The following is a 20,494-nucleotide window of genomic DNA, read 5'->3' on the forward strand; positions in this document are numbered from 1 at the left end:
GTGCCAGGTTATGGTGCCCTAGAAAAATTACGGGCCCTTGGGCGCCACTTAAACCACATTTCCGCTGGCGTACGTTTTTGCCTTACGCAGAATGCATAACTTACTTCTCGAAGCCGCGTATGGCCAGAAGAATTAAATAAGTGGGCTGTGTGACACTTACGCAGAGTGCGTAACCATGGAACTGGCGTAACTTACTTCTTGAAGCCGGGTATGGCCAGAAGTAACAAATAAGTGTGACACTTATCGAAGCCGTGTATGGCCAACGCTATTCGCGATTTGATATAGTTATTAGGATGGGTATTACGGATATTTTACCAGACCTAATTTTAAATTAACGCAATCTTATCATTTTGGATCCGTTTGACTTTTAAATACAGTTTCACTTTTAATCTATATTACTGCTATACTTCTTCATTGCGTGCACGTTTCAGCTCTGTCAGGTAAACGGGGGCACAAAAGCCCCCCCTTTTCCGATTTTGAGCGTTAATTTACGCAGAGTACGAAAGTTCCCAAAAATCTCCCGGGTAAAGCGTTATTAATAGATTAGTTTCTATTGGATTTGAGATACTGAACCCAAACTTAGAATACAGATAAAGAAGCTTACGTCTGACGCTATGCTTAACCCTTTTAACAAACGCCAAGGCTTAGAGAAAAATTAATATTTCCTTCGTAGTTCTTATTGGATTTGAAATATGGGGCTTAAACTTTGAATATAGGGAAAGGTGGTTATACGTTTGGCACTATGCTTAACCATATTAACACACGCCAAGGCTTATAGATCCTACACGATTTTTCTTCGTAGTTTGGACTGGATTTGAGATACGGGGCTCAAACTTTTAATACAGTTAAGAAGCTGAAGTCTGACCCTATGTTTAACTCTTTTAACCCGCGCCAAGGGTTAGTGAGCGTATGCGAATTTTCTTCGTAGTTCCTATTGGATTTGAGATACGGAGCCCAAACTTAGGGCCCGGTGCAGAGACGTTTTTTAACTCTCGTAACTTTACAATCCTCGTAAATTTACGAGGAAGTGGGCGTGGCCAATGAACTTACGATTTTTTTCGCGAAAATGGTGTGCAGAGACAACAAGCTCGTAACTTTACGAGTTACCTTTCGCTCGTAAAGTTACGAGTGCTCTGGAGGTCTCGTAAAGGCGTAAACGGCGTGAAATATTGATAACAAAAATGGCGGAGTTTGTGGCGATGCGAAGAGCTGAAGAAATTAATCGAGGAATAAACGTTGTTGAACCAGTTGGAAATGAGAGAATTTATCACGGGAGACCAGACCCTTTGGTCATACAGTTTTTAGCAAATTATCGACTTTCAAAAAGGGTACTCGTTAAACTTTTGGAAGAGCTGAGGCCCGACCTTGACCATGAAACATTGAGAGGCCGGCCAGTATATGCAGCTTCACAGGTAGGAATATATTTTTTTATCACTATGAAAATTTTTTAACTATTATTATGTGCTATAACCACCGTTCGTTTATAGGTAAAATTTTAAGACTAAATCGTGCCAATTTTGACCTTCAGCTCGTCGCCGTTATATCGAAATTTATTTGATTCGGGATTGCCCAACTGCTAGTTTGTTAGAGAGTTGGAAAAAGGAGCGTAGAACAATTTCAATTTTTCTGTACTTTTCTATTTATCACAAAGTTCAATTGGTTAGCTTGGACAGTGTTGTATAAGAGAAAAACCCAACGTGAGCGTGACGGTACTTAACTAACTTAGTACTATATGACCATTAAATTGACATCGGAACCATCCAGCGTAAATAATAAAAATAATTTTCATTCTTACAGTTTTTGAAGTTTTCAGTCTCTAGGCGACTTATTCTGACAAACAGTGTTTCAAAAAGTTCACACAAACACTCACACACAAGTTCAAGTAGTTCAAGAATATTCAGTCACTCGCGCTTCCACGCACATACAATCGAAACAAATTTAACCCTTGAAACTTCGTCCGACCGACGACCGAATTATTTAAACCAAAAAATTAAAACTTTATACGAAGTTATCCCATAATTTCCGCGACACCAGGACCCCGTCCTGCAGAGAAGAAGATATTAAAATATCTTCAAAAATGCTCTAGCGTTTTATAATAGAATAAATTGTTTTTTAACCATAGTCTGACTAACGAAAAAGTACTAAAAAATAAAACTTGGCATGACAGGGATTGAACTTTATCCCGCCGCGGTTAACATATGCAGTTTTTTAATACTAGAGGGCGACACTGTTCCATCTTGTAATATTTTGAGCGGCAATTTAAATTAGTACTTATGGTATTGAAAAAAAAGTTAACAATTTTGAGAGACATACAAAAAGTTTATGAAATTCTTTTCCAAAACTGTAATAATCGTTATATAACCCCCGGCTTTTTAAAAGTCCGTCCCGAACTTTAAACAAAAAGAAAAACAACGATTTTTGGGCTACTACAAAAATAAAAATATACATATATATATTTTTTTTTCACTTACTACTTACGAGGAGAATACCCGAGGTGATAATCACCAATTTTGTTGAAACTAGGTGGGTATGTAGACCTTATGGTAACATGAAATTTCACCAAGGGAAAAGTTGCAATGGGCATTAGTTTCGCCATGGCAACCGAAAATGTTTTTGACAACACAGTATGTATATTTTCTCATTGAAAATAACATGAGAATCTGAGCACTTCTAAGGGTACCCCTTGTGAAAATTTTTAAAAAAATTTACAATATACAGACTGTGTTGTCAAAAACATTTTCGGTTGCCATGGCAAAACTAATGCTCATTGCAACTTTTCCCTTGGTGAAATTTCATGTTACCATAAGGTCTACATACCCACCTAGTTTCAACAAAATCGGTGATTATCACCTCGGGTAGTCTCCTCGTTAGTGTCCTTTTACCAGGGAGTAGTACTCCCTGCTTTTACGGATTGTCGTTTACTGATTTCTAATTTTTAGAAGGTTTCTTCTTACCCTTCGTATTGGCGGGTAGGTCTGGTAAATAAAGGTGGCGAAGGAATGGATTTTTTTCTGGGATCCTTGGCATTGCTGGTTTGGGTGTTTTTGGCAGGTTTACCATTGACGTCTGCCGTCGACTTGGAGGGTCGACACTCGGCTCTGAGATGCCCGTGTTCTTGAAGTTTTGTACAGAAGGTCTGTGGCATTCCCAATACCTAGGGGTCTGGGTTGAACATTGTTTGATTTTGTTGGTGAAATCTAAGGACGATTTGTCTATCGGCTTAGGTTTTCGTCGCCTCTTATGTCGACTTTCAGCTGGTAGTATGGGGTCGATGACATCGTCCGGGTCAACAATTGTCGGGTCGCTACTATGGGCGTCTTCGGATATAACCAGAGAAGTTAGCTCGAGGTCATCGTCAACGTTGTCATCTGTGCTAAGGATAATGATGTCAGTGTGGTCGTTTGAGTTGTTTTCAGGTCCAGGGCGTGAGAAAAAACTTGGTGTCAGGAGTAAGGGATTGTCCGGGATCGGAAATACGTTGTGACGATTTCTTTTAGGAACCGTAGGTACACAGAAAAAAAATGTGTTCAGATATTGAACACAATACATGAACACCATCATGCATCACTTTTCTGCTCGTGTTCAAAATCGAGAACGTGTTCAATTAGAAATATGGTTAGGTTTTGAACGTGTTCAATTAGAAATATGGTCATGTTTTGAACGTGTTCAAGTGGAAATATGTTCGAGTTTTGAACGTGTTTATTATGTCATATGTTCAGGGTTAAAAAGTGTTCTAAATGTATTGTGTTCAGGTTTTGTACATGAGTTACTGGAAATGTTCCGCTTCTGAACATATTGAAAATCTCCGGACCCTTATACTGTTGTAAAAAGCTTTAAATTTAATATTTATTAATATTAAAAGACTAGTTACAAAACGAAGCTCTTGGATGGTCTAAAAAACTGTTAAAAACTATTTTATTTTTCAGTTAACATAGCTTAAATTATTAGATCAGGGTTTTCTACACTTTGATAAAGTAGTCACTAACACTTGTAAGTGAAACTTTAGGCCTGGACGGGAAAAAGTAATAATTTTAACATTTATTCTGCATTTTTAAATTACTAGTACAATAGTTTCTAAAACTATTTTTAAGTTTAAACAAGTCAGTAAATAAACTAAAACCTACCAAACTTTACGACAAAGGCGCGAAAGAAAGTTCGTAGTGGTCAACTGTGTTCGTTCGTATCTGTCCTATGCGATTTTTTGCCGCGAATTCTGAAACTTTCTAGATAAGAGGCCGGAAATCGCGGTAAAGCCGAATGTAGATTTTATCGCTATAGAACACGAAACCATAGATCATTTATCTATTTCGAAGGGAATAACACTAGGAGAATGGCGATGTGTTCACAATAGAACACATTTTAGTCTTCGTAACATTTTAAAGCGTTCAAATTCTAATCGTGTTTACGTATAGAACATTTAAATGTGTTCAAAACCTAAACACACTTTTTTCTGTGTAGCGTCGGAAGTGGTGGTCCTGCTGGTTGGATGGAGGCCAGCATCGACTCAGCAGGCCCTAAGGCCTTTAACCAATGAAAACTGTACACAAGAAAATAAATGACTTTTGACGGGTTTCATTCTCCTTGTGTGGGGTGTTGTGTTTGTTGCTTCTTGGTACCACAAGGTGGGATCAAACCCAGCTGCCAGGCAAAAGTGCTAACCACTCTGCCACCCCACCTTTTTAAAGGTATAAAGAGGAAAGCACCATTTATCAAATATAAACCAGTAATTGGACATCTTTTCTTGGATACCTCGTACAAACAATAACACAGTAAATATCACAACTCTTTGGATCAAATACTAATTTTTGCTGATAAAACTACTTTTAAGATATTCCAAATTCAAATATAAAGTTAGACCCAGCAGAAGAGTTACTAGTAATATTTCACAGATAGGCTGTAATACTTTTTCCCCCATAGTTTTTATAGGTTTTTAGTCAAAATTAAAATTTGGATCCGAGTACAGAGTCGGAGGGTCCTAGTACAATCCTTAATAAGCTATCTCAATCTAGACATTTAGAAAACGGTTCAAAGCACTGTTGTTAAATGACTCAGATTATTAACAGTTCAAAGTACATAAGAATAACACATGCTTTTACCAAATAGGTGAAGAACCTCTTGGTTATACCTGTATACTATAATATTACCTTCAGTTTGTATTTCTCAACTACTCGCTCCATGTTAGAAATCTGAATTTGTTTTTGTGCATTTATCTTATTAAGCTTCACAGTGTCCTCCTCATTTACTTTAAGAAGAACAGTGGCTGGAAGCCCATTCTTTCATTCCGAAACCGCCCAATCCATTTTAAACTATAATTAAACAAATGTTTATGTTCTTGGTTTACAAGGCTTATACTAAAATGAAGAATCACACAATGTTTGATAAAATTTTGATTCAAAATCAAACATGGTTTGATTTGTTTCACGAATCATGACTGGGATAATCCTTACTAATCAAACACAGTTTTATATTATAAAAGTTAAAATTTTACAAAATTAAACACACTTTACCTTTTATTTTCTTAGCTTTATAGGAAGTTATCCCATAACTTCCGCGATACCAGGACCCCGCGAATTCTGAAACTTTCTAGATAAGAGGCCGGAAATCGCGGTAAAGCCGAATGTAGATTTTATCGCTATAGAACACGAAACCATAGATCATTTACCTATTTCGAAGGGAATAACACTAGGAGAATGGCGATGTGTTCACAATAGAACACATTTTAGTCTTCGTAACATTTTAAAGCGTTCAAATTCTAATCGTGTTTACGTATAGAACATTTAAATGTGTTCAAAACCTAAACACACTTTTTTCTGTGTAGCGTCGGAAGTGGTGGTCCTGCTGGTTGGATGGAGGCCAGCATCGACTCAGCAGGCCCTAAGGCCTTTAACCAATGAAAACTGTACACAAGAAAATAAATGACTTTTGACGGGTTTCATTCTCCTTGTGTGGGGTGTTGTGTTTGTTGCTTCTTGGTACCACAAGGTGGGATCAAACCCAGCTGCCAGGCAAAAGTGCTAACCACTCTGCCACCCCACCTTTTTAAAGGTATAAAGAGGAAAGCACCATTTATCAAATATAAACCAGTAATTGGACATCTTTTCTTGGATACCTCGTACAAACAATAACACAGTAAATATCACAACTCTTTGGATCAAATACTAATTTTTGCTGATAAAACTACTTTTAAGATATTCCAAATTCAAATATAAAGTTAGACCCAGCAGAAGAGTTACTAGTAATATTTCACAGATAGGCTGTAATACTTTTTCCCCCATAGTTTTTATAGGTTTTTAGTCAAAATTAAAATTTGGATCCGAGTACAGAGTCGGAGGGTCCTAGTACAATCCTTAATAAGCTATCTCAATCTAGACATTTAGAAAACGGTTCAGAGCACTGTTGTTAAATGACTCAGATTATTAACAGTTCAAAGTACATAAGAATAACACATGCTTTTACCAAATAGGTGAAGAACCTCTTGGTTATACCTGTATACTATAATATTACCTTCAGTTTGTATTTCTCAACTACTCGCTCCATGTTAGAAATCTGAATTTGTTTTTGTGCATTTATCTTATTAAGCTTCACAGTGTCCTCCTCATTTACTTTAAGAAGAACAGTGGCTGGAAGCCCATTCTTTCATTCCGAAACCGCCCAATCCATTTTAAACTATAATTAAACAAATGTTTATGTTCTTGGTTTACAAGGCTTATACTAAAATGAAGAATCACACAATGTTTGATAAAATTTTGATTCAAAATCAAACATGGTTTGATTTGTTTCACGAATCATGACTGGGATAATCCTTACTAATCAAACACAGTTTTATATTATAAAAGTTAAAATTTTACAAAATTAAACACACTTTACCTTTTATTTTCTTAGCTTTATAGGAAGTTATCCCATAACTTCCGCGATACCAGGACCCCGTCCTGCACAGATTCGTCTTTCGCACCGAGACTCGTAAAAATGTTGATATTTTCAAAAATGTTCTAGCGTTTTATAGTAGAATGATTGCAATATGTAATGGCAAGTTGGGCATCTTGTGACCGTTTGGCTACCATTTCGGAACGTATTGAGTCCAAAATTGCATTTAACCTTTCTTGATTATTCACAATTGACTGAGCTGTTTGGTCTAAGGTGTTAACAGCTGTTAAAGAAGGCTTAGGTTCTGGGTGTCTGGTAGTTTGCTTTTTGTGACTTCTTTTTGAACCGTCACGTAAGTTTACCAATATTTTCAAACAAATTTATCAACCGCATTCCAGGGTAGCCACAATTATTATAATTCAAATGCACTTGAGTTTTCTAGATTTCCCCCTGAATATTTGACCCTAAATTATGCAATTTTTACTTTATAATGTACTGACATTTTAACTTAACAATCTTTCCCACTAAAATTTTTAAACTTGGTTCACTGGGATAAATTTTCTGTGTTTTCTCTTTTCCCACTCTGCCTTCTGTAGTGCTGTGGTACGCAAGAACACAGATAATATTGAAAAGTTGCTAACGTATGTGAACCAAACTTTAAACCTGTAGAAATCCTGTACTCAGATTGTTCTGGCAAAATGTGAACAACGATACCAGTACCAGATTTGCCTTTGAAACATGAAACTGATCCCTAGGTTTCATTGTAGGCCTAGCGCGCTAGTGGAGGAAATGGGTTTTCACTACCCATTGCTCTTGCATCTGTTTATGAAAGTACAAATAAAGTAAAGCACTTGATAGTTTTTACGTGACCTTATTGAAATGTACCAATATCTGCGACCAACTCTTCCATATTTCTAAACTTCTTTTCTCCTGCAAGCTCATCAATTTGGGAAGCTAAACAAGATTATGTTTAACTAATGAAACTGTGATTCTACTTCTAAGCCCATTTTACCATGTCTCTTCAGTGAAAACTCTATAGCGTCACCACCGTCACCACCCACACTTGCTGGCGTTTTGAGGGGGGTAACCCGAAATAGCCCAGAGTTAGGAGTGCAAATGAGTCTTGCTACACTGAAATATTTTAACTTGTCTCTTATTTTTACTGTCGTTCTTATGAGGCCCTTACCCACACAGGCAATCTCTTGGGCAATTTCTGCCCAGGCCTTCAATAAATCAGGCCTAGCTTCCAAACCATTAACAAGTGCTTGAAGTTCTCTTACACTAAAGTTTGGTTGTCTCTCTTCAGAGGCCCTTAATGGGTCATAGTGTGCAATAACTGGTGGCCTTACCGGGGAATCGGGGTCCGGCTCTTGTAACCCATAAGGGTGGTGGCGCACTGGGAGATGTTAGCTCTGGTCAAATGGACCTATCTCCACCTCCGGCTTCGGTCCGCTGTGGGCTGGTAACTGGGCTTCGGCCCAGGCTAACGGAGAGGGGCCGGGCAAACTGGCCGTCTCGGCGGATTGAGTGGCCTGCTGCGGGACTGCGGGCCTCCGTATGAGGGCACGGCGGACCCATCTCCCGGCCTTTTGTGGTTCCACTGGGATATCCGGTGTCAGCTGTGCCGGGTTATGTGGGCTGCCGTGTGCCCGCCGTTGCCCTTTAGGAGCTCCTTCCAAAGGGCTTGGCTCTCTACCTTTGTAGGTAGGGTGTCGGCTGGCGTTGCCAGAGCATCCGCTCTTAATCCCACTGCTGTATGCGAAGTGAGGGCTGGTCGACCCATTGCTGCACCTTCTACTGGGTTGAGTGAGTAGAAGGAAAGTGAGGGCGAGGCTCCGATCCCGGGGACGGGGTCAGGTTCGGGATCGGGGTCCGGGATTTAAGGGGTGAAATGGGGGTAAAATCGTCGAAAAGTCAATGTATTTAGGGTATTTCTCGCGACGATTTGTTTTCCCGTATATCAACATATTATGTCCAGGCCAACTTGTTCATTTATCTACGCTTATCTCGAAAGATACTTGAACGTATATCTTATCAAGTTTTATCGTACGGAATAAGTTGAAATGATGTAAAAATTGATAACCTAGGCGACGCGTGCGCAGATTACCCCGGGGGACGCGGTTAATTTGAATTGAAGTGTTTTGACGTCATGGAATATTCGTTGTTAAAGTAGAATGGAAATATTTTTAAACTTCATTTTAATATCATTGTAGTATGCTTGACACTTGAACCAATCTCACGAGTATTTCTTAAAACGTATATCTCGATCGCGTTTTATCGTACGAAATAAGTAGAAATTATGTAAGTTGTATGATACTTGATAACCTAGGCAGGAAGATAGCGCGCGCGTGCGTGGATTACCTGGGAGGCGTGGATTACCTGGGAGGCGCGGATTGCCCGGGCGCGCGGTTAATTTGAATTTAAAACATGGATTCCCTCTCCGAAATAATTCATGTACCCAAAATTGGACCGCAAGTTTTTTTCTTTTAGGGGAATCTCTATGGGAGTTTAACATTACAATAAAGCTAATAGGTCCAGTTTGGGGTACTTTTGGTCCGAAATGGGGTACATAGGGCCGAAAATGGTGACTTTGGTCGTTTTAAGGGTACTTTTGTTCTATTTTGGTCCATTTTTGGGTACATCAGAAAAGCAGTTGGAAAAACGAAGAGCCTTATTTTTTTTTCCCACCCATCTCCAAACTCCAAAAATTTATTGCTTTAATTTATTTATCGCTTCCGTAGGTATAAAATAAGATAAAAACCACTTACCTATATTTTAATTACGGTAAATTAAAAATACTTAATTAGTGTACTAAGTTACGTTTAAAAGAACCTTTTGTAACAATTCCAATATGTAAATATAGGTATAAGGATTGAAAAAATACTTAAAGTGGTTTTACTGTTAAACTCTAAAGGAATTTAACTTTAAAGGGTATCTTAGATTATTGTTTTTAATTTTATTCAAGTTGAAAACGTATTAAGAGTCCTTCAAAGTACTATAAAAGGATTTTATTTACGAACTTAATTCATATTTTCTTCAAACTTTCAATTCGCTTTTATTACTATTTAAATACGGTAAAATATAATTCTTATACACAAATATAGTCAGAAAGATACTATAAAACACTAAAATTAAAATTAAATTAAATTTGTGTGGATAAGATTTGTAAATATCATTTTGAAACTAATAACTTTCACGCTTTATTTAAGTCAAGCCAATAAAAACAATTACCTATATTTTAAATACGGTAAAATATAAATACATTTCCGATATGTAAATAGGTAGAATAACACTATTAAAAGTTCCTTTTTCTTCTTTTAATACGACAACACACAACTCTGATACGCAAATATATAAAGAAAAAAAAATTACTCTACGTTCGATACGTTAAAATACATTTCCGATACACAAATATAGATAAAGAAATACTATAAAATGTAAAAAGGTAGAAAAATACTACACATTAACCATTATGAATTTAAGCTTACAACATCCTTCACGTATAGAGCATAACATATATGTTCAGAGTTAACTTGTTTCCTCGTTATCTTTATCGCATGTGTTTTAAATAGCGTATGGAATAAGTTAAGAATGTACTGAAATGGTGTATGTTTAAACCTCGTAGAATAAAGAGTAAAACATATGTTCAGAGTCGGCTTGATTACTAAAGCGAATAACACAGAGACGTTTCCGGTGTAGTCACGTAGGAAGAAAAATACTACAACACTCTCTATACTCTACATTCAACACGTTAAAATATACTTCCGAAATGCCAATATAGGTAGTAAAATACTACAAAATCTCTATACTTTACCTTCAATACGTTAAATTACATTCCAATATGTAAATATAGGAGGAAAAATACTACAAAAGCCTCTTTTCTTGGCGTTCAATATGTTAAAATAGATTTCTGAAATGCAAATGTAGGTAGTAAATACTACAAAATCTCTATACTCTACCTTCAATACGTTAAATTACATACCAATATGTAAATATAGGTAGTAAATACTACAAAAGCCTCTTTTCTTGGCGTTCAATATGTTAAAATAGATTTCTGAAATGCAAATATAGGTAGTAAATACTACAAAAGCCTCTTTTCTTGGCGTTCAATATGTTAAAATAGATTTCTGAAATGCAAATATAGGTAGTAATTACTACAATTTAAAAAACGTTGGTAAAAAGAATATCATTTTAACTTATTTAATTGTGTTTTTTACCCAACCAAGCATTTATTTGAATAAAAGTGGTATTTATTTAAATAACCAATAGTTAAATAAAAATTGTTAAATGTTTAAATAATCGAAAGTGAACAAGCCTATTTTTTAAATAAAACAAACAGACTTTAGAGTTGATAAGATTTGTAAATATCATTTGAAACTAATAATTTTCACGCTTTATTTAAGTCAAGCAATTACATTTGTAAATATTGTAAATATTTTTAGGTAATAAAGAAATTAAGAAATGTTTTAATTAAAATATCTTTCATTTTCTACTACATTTTTAAAAATGAAAGAAGTTTAACAATATAATTATTCTAATATAATTTCAAAATCAGGTATTATTTAAAGTACAAATGCATAATTTAGTGAAGCAATTCTTATTTAAATACTTTTATTTAATTAATTTGTGTATCTGAAATGTATTTATTGAAAAATAAGTGGGTTTTACTATTTATCACGGTTTTATATATATATATATATATATATATATATATATATATATATATATATATATATATATATTGGAATTGTTACAAAAGGTTCTTTTAAACGTAACTTAGTACATTAATTTATTTTGGAAGTTCAAAACGTATTAAGAGCCCTTCAGAGTACTATAAAAGGATTTCATTTACAAACTAAATTAATATTTTCTTCAAACTTTCAATTCGTTATAATTCGAATTTAAATGAAAACATCATGGATTATAGGTGCGTAATCTACTATTAGACCGAACGGATTAAAAAATACTTAAAGTAAGTGGTTTTACTGATAAACTAAAGGAATTTAACTTTAAAGGGTATCTTAGATTATTGTTTTTAATATTATTCAAATTCAAAACGTATAAAGAGTCCTTCAAAGTAATTTAAAAGAATTTTATTTACGAACTAAATCAATATTTTGAAGTTAGTTTGTATGAAATACTTACTAATACCTGAAAAATGGACTTTAGAGTTGATAAGATTTGTAAATATCATTTGAAACTAATAATTTTCACGCTTTATTTAAGTCAAGCAATTACATTTTTAAAAATGAAAGAAGTTAAACAATATAAAAATTTGTAAATATTGTAAATATTTTTAGGTAATAAAGAAATTAAGAAATGTTTTAATTTAAATATCTTTCATTTTCTACTACATTTTTAAAAATGAAAGAAGTTTAACAATATAATTATTCTAATATAATTTCAAAATCAGGTATTATTTAAAGTACAAATGCATAATTTAGTGAAGCAATTCTTATTTAAATACTTTTATTTAATTAATTTGTGTATCTGAAATGTATTAATTGAAAAATAAGTGGGTTTTACTATTTATCACGGTTTTTTATATATATACATATATATTGGAATTGTTACAAAAGGTTCTTTTAAACGTAACTTAGTACATTAATTTATTTTGGAAGTTCAAAACGTATTAAGAGCCCTTCAGAGTACTATAAAAGGATTTCATTTACAAACTAAATTAATATTTTCTTCAAACTTTCAATTCGTTATAATTTGAATTTAAATGAAAACATCATGGATTATAGGTGCGTAATCTACTATTAGACCGAACGGATTAAAAAATACTTAAAGTAAGTGGTTTTACTGATAAACTAAAGGAATTTAACTTTAAAGGGTATCTTAGATTATTGTTTTTAATATTATTCAAATTCAAAACGTATAAAGAGTCCTTCAAAGTAATTTAAAAGAATTTTATTTACGAACTAAATCCATATTTTGAAGTTAGTTTGTATGAAATACTTACTAATACCTGAAAAATGGACTTTAGAGTTGATAAGATTTGTAAATATCATTTGAAACTAATAATTTTCACGCTTTATTTAAGTCAAGCAATTACATTTTTAAAAATGAAAGAAGTTAAACAATATAAAAATTTGTAAATATTGTAAATATTTTTAGGTAATAAAGAAATTAAGAAATGTTTTAATTTAAATATCTTTCATTTTCTACTACATTTTTAAAAATGAAAGAAGTTTAACAATATAATTATTCTAATATAATTTCAAAATCAGGTATTATTTAAAGTACAAATGCATAATTTAGTGAAGCAATTCTTATTTAAATACTTTTATTTAATTAATTTGTGTATCTGAAATGTATTAATTGAAAAATAAGTGGGTTTTACTATTTATCACGGTTTTTTATATATATACATATATATTGGAATTGTTACAAAAGGTTCTTTTAAACGTAACTTAGTACATTAATTTATTTTGGAAGTTCAAAACGTATTAAGAGCCCTTCAGAGTACTATAAAAGGATTTCATTTACAAACTAAATTAATATTTTCTTCAAACTTTCAATTCGTTATAATTTGAATTTAAATGAAAACATCATGGATTATAGGTGCGTAATCTACTATTAGACCGAACTAATTAAAAAAATACTTAAAGTAAGTGGTTTTACTGATAAACTCTAAAGGAATTTTGGAATTTTCTAGAATAGCAAAGTAAAACTAAAACGTAAACCAAGTTTAAAACGAAACTAATAACTGGGAGAAAGGTTGAAGTAAGTAATTTTTTTTGATTTTTCGTTTTTTAATTTTTGAGTTCCCTATATTATTATAAACTAAATTAAATATAATTTATGAAAATTTGTGATAAAAGATCTGCTCCTTCGTGTTTTACATATATTTAAAAACTCGAGATTTTAATGAATTGTTTTCAAAGCATGAAAAAAATAGCAGATCCTTTGATTTTAATTGTAGTTAGTAGTTACTTAAAAAAAAGTCGCTAGCTGACTTGGAGCTGGTGTAGTTAAATTTTAAAAATGTGTATTTTAAATTTTGTTTGTAAAAGGTTTTTTTGAAAAAGTTTAGTATTATAGTTTAAATTTATTAAATAAAATAAAATATAAATTATACATTTGGTTTAGTATTTTACTATTGCAAGTAAAATTAATAGTAATTTCAATTACTTTTTTAGTTTTTTTGACAAATATGCAAACTATTTAGTTATTTCAAAAACAAATACGTCGAATTATTTGGTATTCGAAATACTATTGGTTAGTTTTTATATCTTTAATTTTATTTTTCAGAACAATTTCTCTTTGTCTAGCTTCTTCTAACTTTAATTTAGATGGCCTTAAAGCCAAGTATTTAACAAATTTTGTAACCAAGTAGATGGAGCTTTAAACAATTTTTCTGTCATGTAGTCAAGGAAATGTTCAAATATACGTGTATTTGGTCATTTTGATGGTCAAATAGCCCAGTATGGAACTGCGAGATGATAGTCAGACATTGAGACGCGGGTGGCGCCCGTGCCCCAGCGTCCGCGCCCTCGCCCTGATGGTGCCCCGAGCCTCCGTCGACGTCTGAAATGTGAAATGGGGCACCGACGGGGCTGGCGCGGACGCTGGGGCACGGGCGCCACCCGCGTCTCAATGTCTGACTATCATCTCGCAGTTCCATACTGGGCTATTTGACCATCAAAATGACCAAATACACGTATATTTGAACATTTCCTTGACTACATGACAGAAAAATTGTTTAAAGCTCCATCTACTTGGTTACAAAATTTGTTAAATACTTGGCTTTAAGGCCATCTAAATTAAAGTTAGAAGAAGCTAGACAAAGAGAAATTGTTCTGAAAAATAAAATTAAAGATATAAAAACTAACCAATAGTATTTCGAATACCAAATAATTCGACGTATTTGTTTTTGAAATAACTAAATAGTTTGCATATTTGTCAAAAAAACTAAAAAAGTAATTGAAATTACTATTAATTTTACTTGCAATAGTAAAATACTAAACCAAATGTATAATTTATATTTTATTTTATTTAATAAATTTAAACTATAATACTAAACTTTTTCAAAAAAACCTTTTACAAACAAAATTTAAAATACACATTTTTAAAATTTAACTACACCAGCTCCAAGTCAGCTAGCGACTTTTTTTTAAGTAACTACTAACTACAATTAAAATCAAAGGATCTGCTATTTTTTTCATGCTTTGAAAACAATTCATTAAAATCTCGAGTTTTTAATTATATGTAAAACACGAAGGAGCAGATCTTTTATCACAAATTTTCATAAATTATATTTAATTTAGTTTATAATAATATAGGGAACTCAAAAATTAAAAAACGAAAAATCAAAAAAAATTACTTACTTCAACCTTTCTCCCAGTTATTAGTTTCGTTTTAAACTTGGTTTACGTTTTAGTTTTACTTTGCTATTCTAGAAAATTCCAAAATTCCTTTAGAGTTTATCAGTAAAACCACTTACTTTAAGTATTTTTTTAATTAGTTCGGTCTAATAGTAGATTACGCACCTATAATCCATGATGTTTTCATTTAAATTCAAATTATAACGAATTGAAAGTTTGAAGAAAATATTAATTTAGTTTGTAAATGAAATCCTTTTATAGTACTCTGAAGGGCTCTTAATACGTTTTGAACTTCCAAAATAAATTAATGTACTAAGTTACGTTTAAAAGAACCTTTTGTAACAATTCCAATATATATGTATATATATAAAAAACCGTGATAAATAGTAAAACCCACTTATTTTTCAATTAATACATTTCAGATACACAAATTAATTAAATAAAAGTATTTAAATAAGAATTGCTTCACTAAATTATGCATTTGTACTTTAAATAATACCTGATTTTGAAATTATATTAGAATAATTATATTGTTAAACTTCTTTCATTTTTAAAAATGTAGTAGAAAATGAAAGATATTTAAATTAAAACATTTCTTAATTTCTTTATTACCTAAAAATATTTACAATATTTACAAATTTTTATATTGTTTAACTTCTTTCATTTTTAAAAATGTAATTGCTTGACTTAAATAAAGCGTGAAAATTATTAGTTTCAAATGATATTTACAAATCTTATCAACTCTAAAGTCCATTTTTCAGGTATTAGTAAGTATTTCATACAAACTAACTTCAAAATATGGATTTAGTTCGTAAATAAAATTCTTTTAAATTACTTTGAAGGACTCTTTATACGTTTTGAATTTGAATAATATTAAAAACAATAATCTAAGATACCCTTTAAAGTTAAATTCCTTTAGTTTATCAGTAAAACCACTTTAAGTATTTTTTCAATCCTTATACCTATATTTACATATTGGAATTGTTACAAAAGGTTCTTTTAAACGTAACTTAGTACACTAATTAAGTATTTTTAATTTACCGTAATTAAAATATAGGTAAGTGGTTTTTATCTTATTTTATACCTACGGAAGCGATAAATAAATTAAAGCAATAAATTTTTGGAGTTTGGAGATGGGTGGGAAAAAAAAAAATAAGGCTCTTCGTTTTTCCAACTGCTTTTCTGATGTACCCAAAAATGGACCAAAATAGAACAAAAGTACCCTTAAAACGACCAAAGTCACCATTTTCACTTTCGATTATTTAAACATTTAACAATTTTTATTTAACTATTGGTTATTTAAATAAATACCACTTTTATTCAAATAAATGCTTGGTTGGGTAAAAAACACAATTAAATAAGTTAAAATGATATTCTTTTTACCAACGTTTTTTAAATTGTAGTAATTACTACCTATATTTGCATTTCAGAAATCTATTTTAACATATTGAACGCCAAGAAAAGAGGCTTTTGTAGTATTTACTACCTATATTTGCATTTCAGAAATCTATTTTAACATATTGAACGCCAAGAAAAGAGGCTTTTGTAGTATTTACTACCTATATTTACATATTGGTATGTAATTTAACGTATTGAAGGTAGAGTATAGAGATTTTGTAGTATTTACTACCTACATTTGCATTTCAGAAATCTATTTTAACATATTGAACGCCAAGAAAAGAGGCTTTTGTAGTATTTTTCCTCCTATATTTACATATTGGAATGTAATTTAACGTATTGAAGGTAAAGTATAGAGATTTTGTAGTATTTTACTACCTATATTGGCATTTCGGAAGTATATTTTAACGTGTTGAATGTAGAGTATAGAGAGTGTTGTAGTATTTTTCTTCCTACGTGACTACACCGGAAACGTCTCTGTGTTATTCGCTTTAGTAATCAAGCCGACTCTGAACATATGTTTTACTCTTTATTCTACGAGGTTTAAACATACACCATTTCAGTACATTCTTAACTTATTCCATACGCTATTTAAAACACATGCGATAAAGATAACGAGGAAACAAGTTAACTCTGAACATATATATTATGCTCTATACGTGAAGGATGTTGTAAGCTTAAATTCATAATGGTTAATGTGTAGTATTTTTCTACCTTTTTACATTTTATAGTATTTCTTTATCTATATTTGTGTATCGGAAATGTATTTTAACGTATCGAACGTAGAGTAATTTTTTTTTCTTTATATATTTGCGTATCAGAGTTGTGTGTTGTCGTATTAAAAGAAGAAAAAGGAACTTTTAATAGTGTTATTCTACCTATTTACATATCGGAAATGTATTTATATTTTACCGTATTTAAAATATAGGTAATTGTTTTTATTGGCTTGACTTAAATAAAGCGTGAAAGTTATTAGTTTCAAAATGATATTTACAAATCTTATCCACACAAATTTAATTTAATTTTAATTTTAGTGTTTTATAGTATCTTTCTGACTATATTTGTGTATAAGAATTATATTTTACCGTATTTAAATAGTAATAAAAGCGAATTGAAAGTTTGAAGAAAATATGAATTAAGTTCGTAAATAAAATCCTTTTATAGTACTTTGAAGGACTCTTAATACGTTTTCAACTTGAATAAAATTAAAAACAATAATCTAAGATACCCTTTAAAGTTAAATTCCTTTAGAGTTTAACAGTAAAACCACTTTAAGTATTTTTTCAATCCTTATACCTATATTTACATATTGGAATTGTTACAAAAGGTTCTTTTAAACGTAACTTAGTACACTAATTAAGTATTTTTAATTTACCGTAATTAAAATATAGGTAAGTGGTTTTTATCTTATTTTATACCTACGGAAGCGATAAATAAATTAAAGCAATAAATTTTTGGAGTTTGGAGATGGGTGGGAAAAAAAAAAATAAGGCTCTTCGTTTTTCCAACTGCTTTTCTGATGTACCCAAAAATGGACCAAAATAGAACAAAAGTACCCTTAAAACGACCAAAGTCACCATTTTCGGCCCTATGTACCCCATTTCGGACCAAAAGTACCCCAAACTGGACCTATTAGCTTTATTGTAATGTTAAACTCCCATAGAGATTCCCCTAAAAGAAAAAAACTTGCGGTCCAATTTTGGGTACATGAATTATTTCGGAGAGGGAATCCATGTTTTAAATTCAAATTAACCGCGCGCCCGGGCAATCCGCGCCTCCCAGGTAATCCACGCCTCCCAGGTAATCCACGCACGCGCGCGCTATCTTCCTGCCTAGGTTATCAAGTATCATACAACTTACATAATTTCTACTTATTTCGTACGATAAAACGCGATCGAGATATACGTTTTAAGAAATACTCGTGAGATTGGTTCAAGTGTCAAGCATACTACAATGATATTAAAATGAAGTTTAAAAATATTTCCATTCTACTTTAACAACGAATATTCCATGACGTCAAAACACTTCAATTCAAATTAACCGCGTCCCCCGGGGTAATCTGCGCACGCGTCGCCTAGGTTATCAATTTTTACATCATTTCAACTTATTCCGTACGATAAAACTTGATAAGATATACGTTCAAGTATCTTTCGAGATAAGCGTAGATAAATGAACAAGTTGGCCTGGACACAATATGTTGATATACGGGAAAACAAATCGTCGCGAGAAATACCCTAAATACATTGACTTTTCGACGATTTTACCCCCATTTCACCCCTTAAATCCCGGACCCCGATCCCGAACCTGACCCCGTCCCCGGGATCGGAGCCTCGCCCTCACTTTCCTTCTACTTGAGTGGCTTGCGTCAAGGGCGCGACCATCAGTATTGGGGTTCTGCTACCCATGCTGGTTTTGCCGCCTGTCCGGGTCTGTGGACGCTGGCGTAGGGCATAATGATGACAGACCTCCGGTGGTGTAGTTTCAATCTTACCGGGTACACCGGGATATAAATCTGACACATGTCTCTCTTCAGCTGGTTTCATTTTCCCCATATTCTTTCTTAAAAAAAATACTTTCAGCCAACTTGTTTTCTTAAAAATCTGTAAAATCATTAAATCACAAAAAAATAAGTAACTTTCAAAATAGAGTTGAGCCTTCAAACAAATTTTTTAATTTTTGCGTCAAAATATTGCTTTCTCATTGGTTAATAAGTGGGCGGAGCCTAAACAAAAACCAATTCCAAAATACCAGACTCTTCATTTACAAGAGCCCATAAAATTGTCTATGCACCGTGATTTCAATTTACGAAATCGAAACTTTACGACATCGTAAATCCATAATTTATAAAACGTCTCTGCACCGGGCCCTTAGAATACAGATAAAGAAGCTTACGTCTGACGTTATGCTTAAACCTTTTGACACGCGCCAAGGTTTAGAGAAAAATTAATTAATTCATTCATCCATGTGGAACTAATATTACGGCCTTGGCTGACTTGTTTATATTACCGGATTTTCGATAGTCTTTGACTGGAGTTTCGTGAAATAAGGATGCACTGGAGAGGGGTAGTCGGTTTATTGATTTTTAGTGAATCGAGAAAACGCTACCGCCATCTATCTATGATTTAATACGAAACACGAAAGAACAAACCAGAAAGTTAGTGCATCGTCCATCCTAGTTTAAGCTATCTCGATAACATCATTTAGTATATATTTCAGCGGAAAAAGATCCTAGGGTGAAGGGGGGGGGGGCTTTATTTTTTATACAAAAATTCATATGCTTAAAACTTAAGCCAGAAAATGTACAGCTCTAAATCTCCAGTACTTTATGTATTTTCTAAAGTGTTCTTCCTTATATCCTCTCCGTCAAATGAATTAATTGATAACAAAATTTAAGTCAATATCTGTAAAATAATATCTGTGTACATGGTTAGATCATTAAGACTTTTTTGCAACTTATATTACGAAGGTATTTTAGGCTATCTAGCGTAACTTAAAGGGAATATACCCTCCGGTATTTGGTGTGGAACACCAACGTTTGCAGCTCCGGCCGCTGTTGCCTTTGGCTTTAGAAATGTTTGTCGCCACTGTACCGTGTAATTGGAAAATTGAAGTGGTCTTCCATAAAGATTGCGTTGCAGGTTATATTCCCTTTAAGCTAATTGGGTAAAGCAGTGTACACGACAAGACGATTTTCTGTTTGGATGATCCATCGAAATAATGCTTATTTCCTGTTAACGCGTACTTGCAACTTCAATATCAAAATAACTTCTGTATCTAAATTCGAAACCAAATATATGCAGCGAAGTTAGAAATTTTTCTCTAATTGTCTTCAATTTTATTTCTGTGTGGGCACTGCCCCAGTATGTTTTTCTCTGCGGGGCTCGAGCCCCAGAGCCCCACGG

The sequence above is a fragment of the Leiobunum rupestre genome, chromosome 4 (genome assembly GCF_980474605.1).
Source record: "Leiobunum rupestre chromosome 4, qqLeiRupe1.1.hap1, whole genome shotgun sequence".
Taxonomy (NCBI): Eukaryota; Metazoa; Arthropoda; class Arachnida; order Opiliones; family Sclerosomatidae; genus Leiobunum; species Leiobunum rupestre.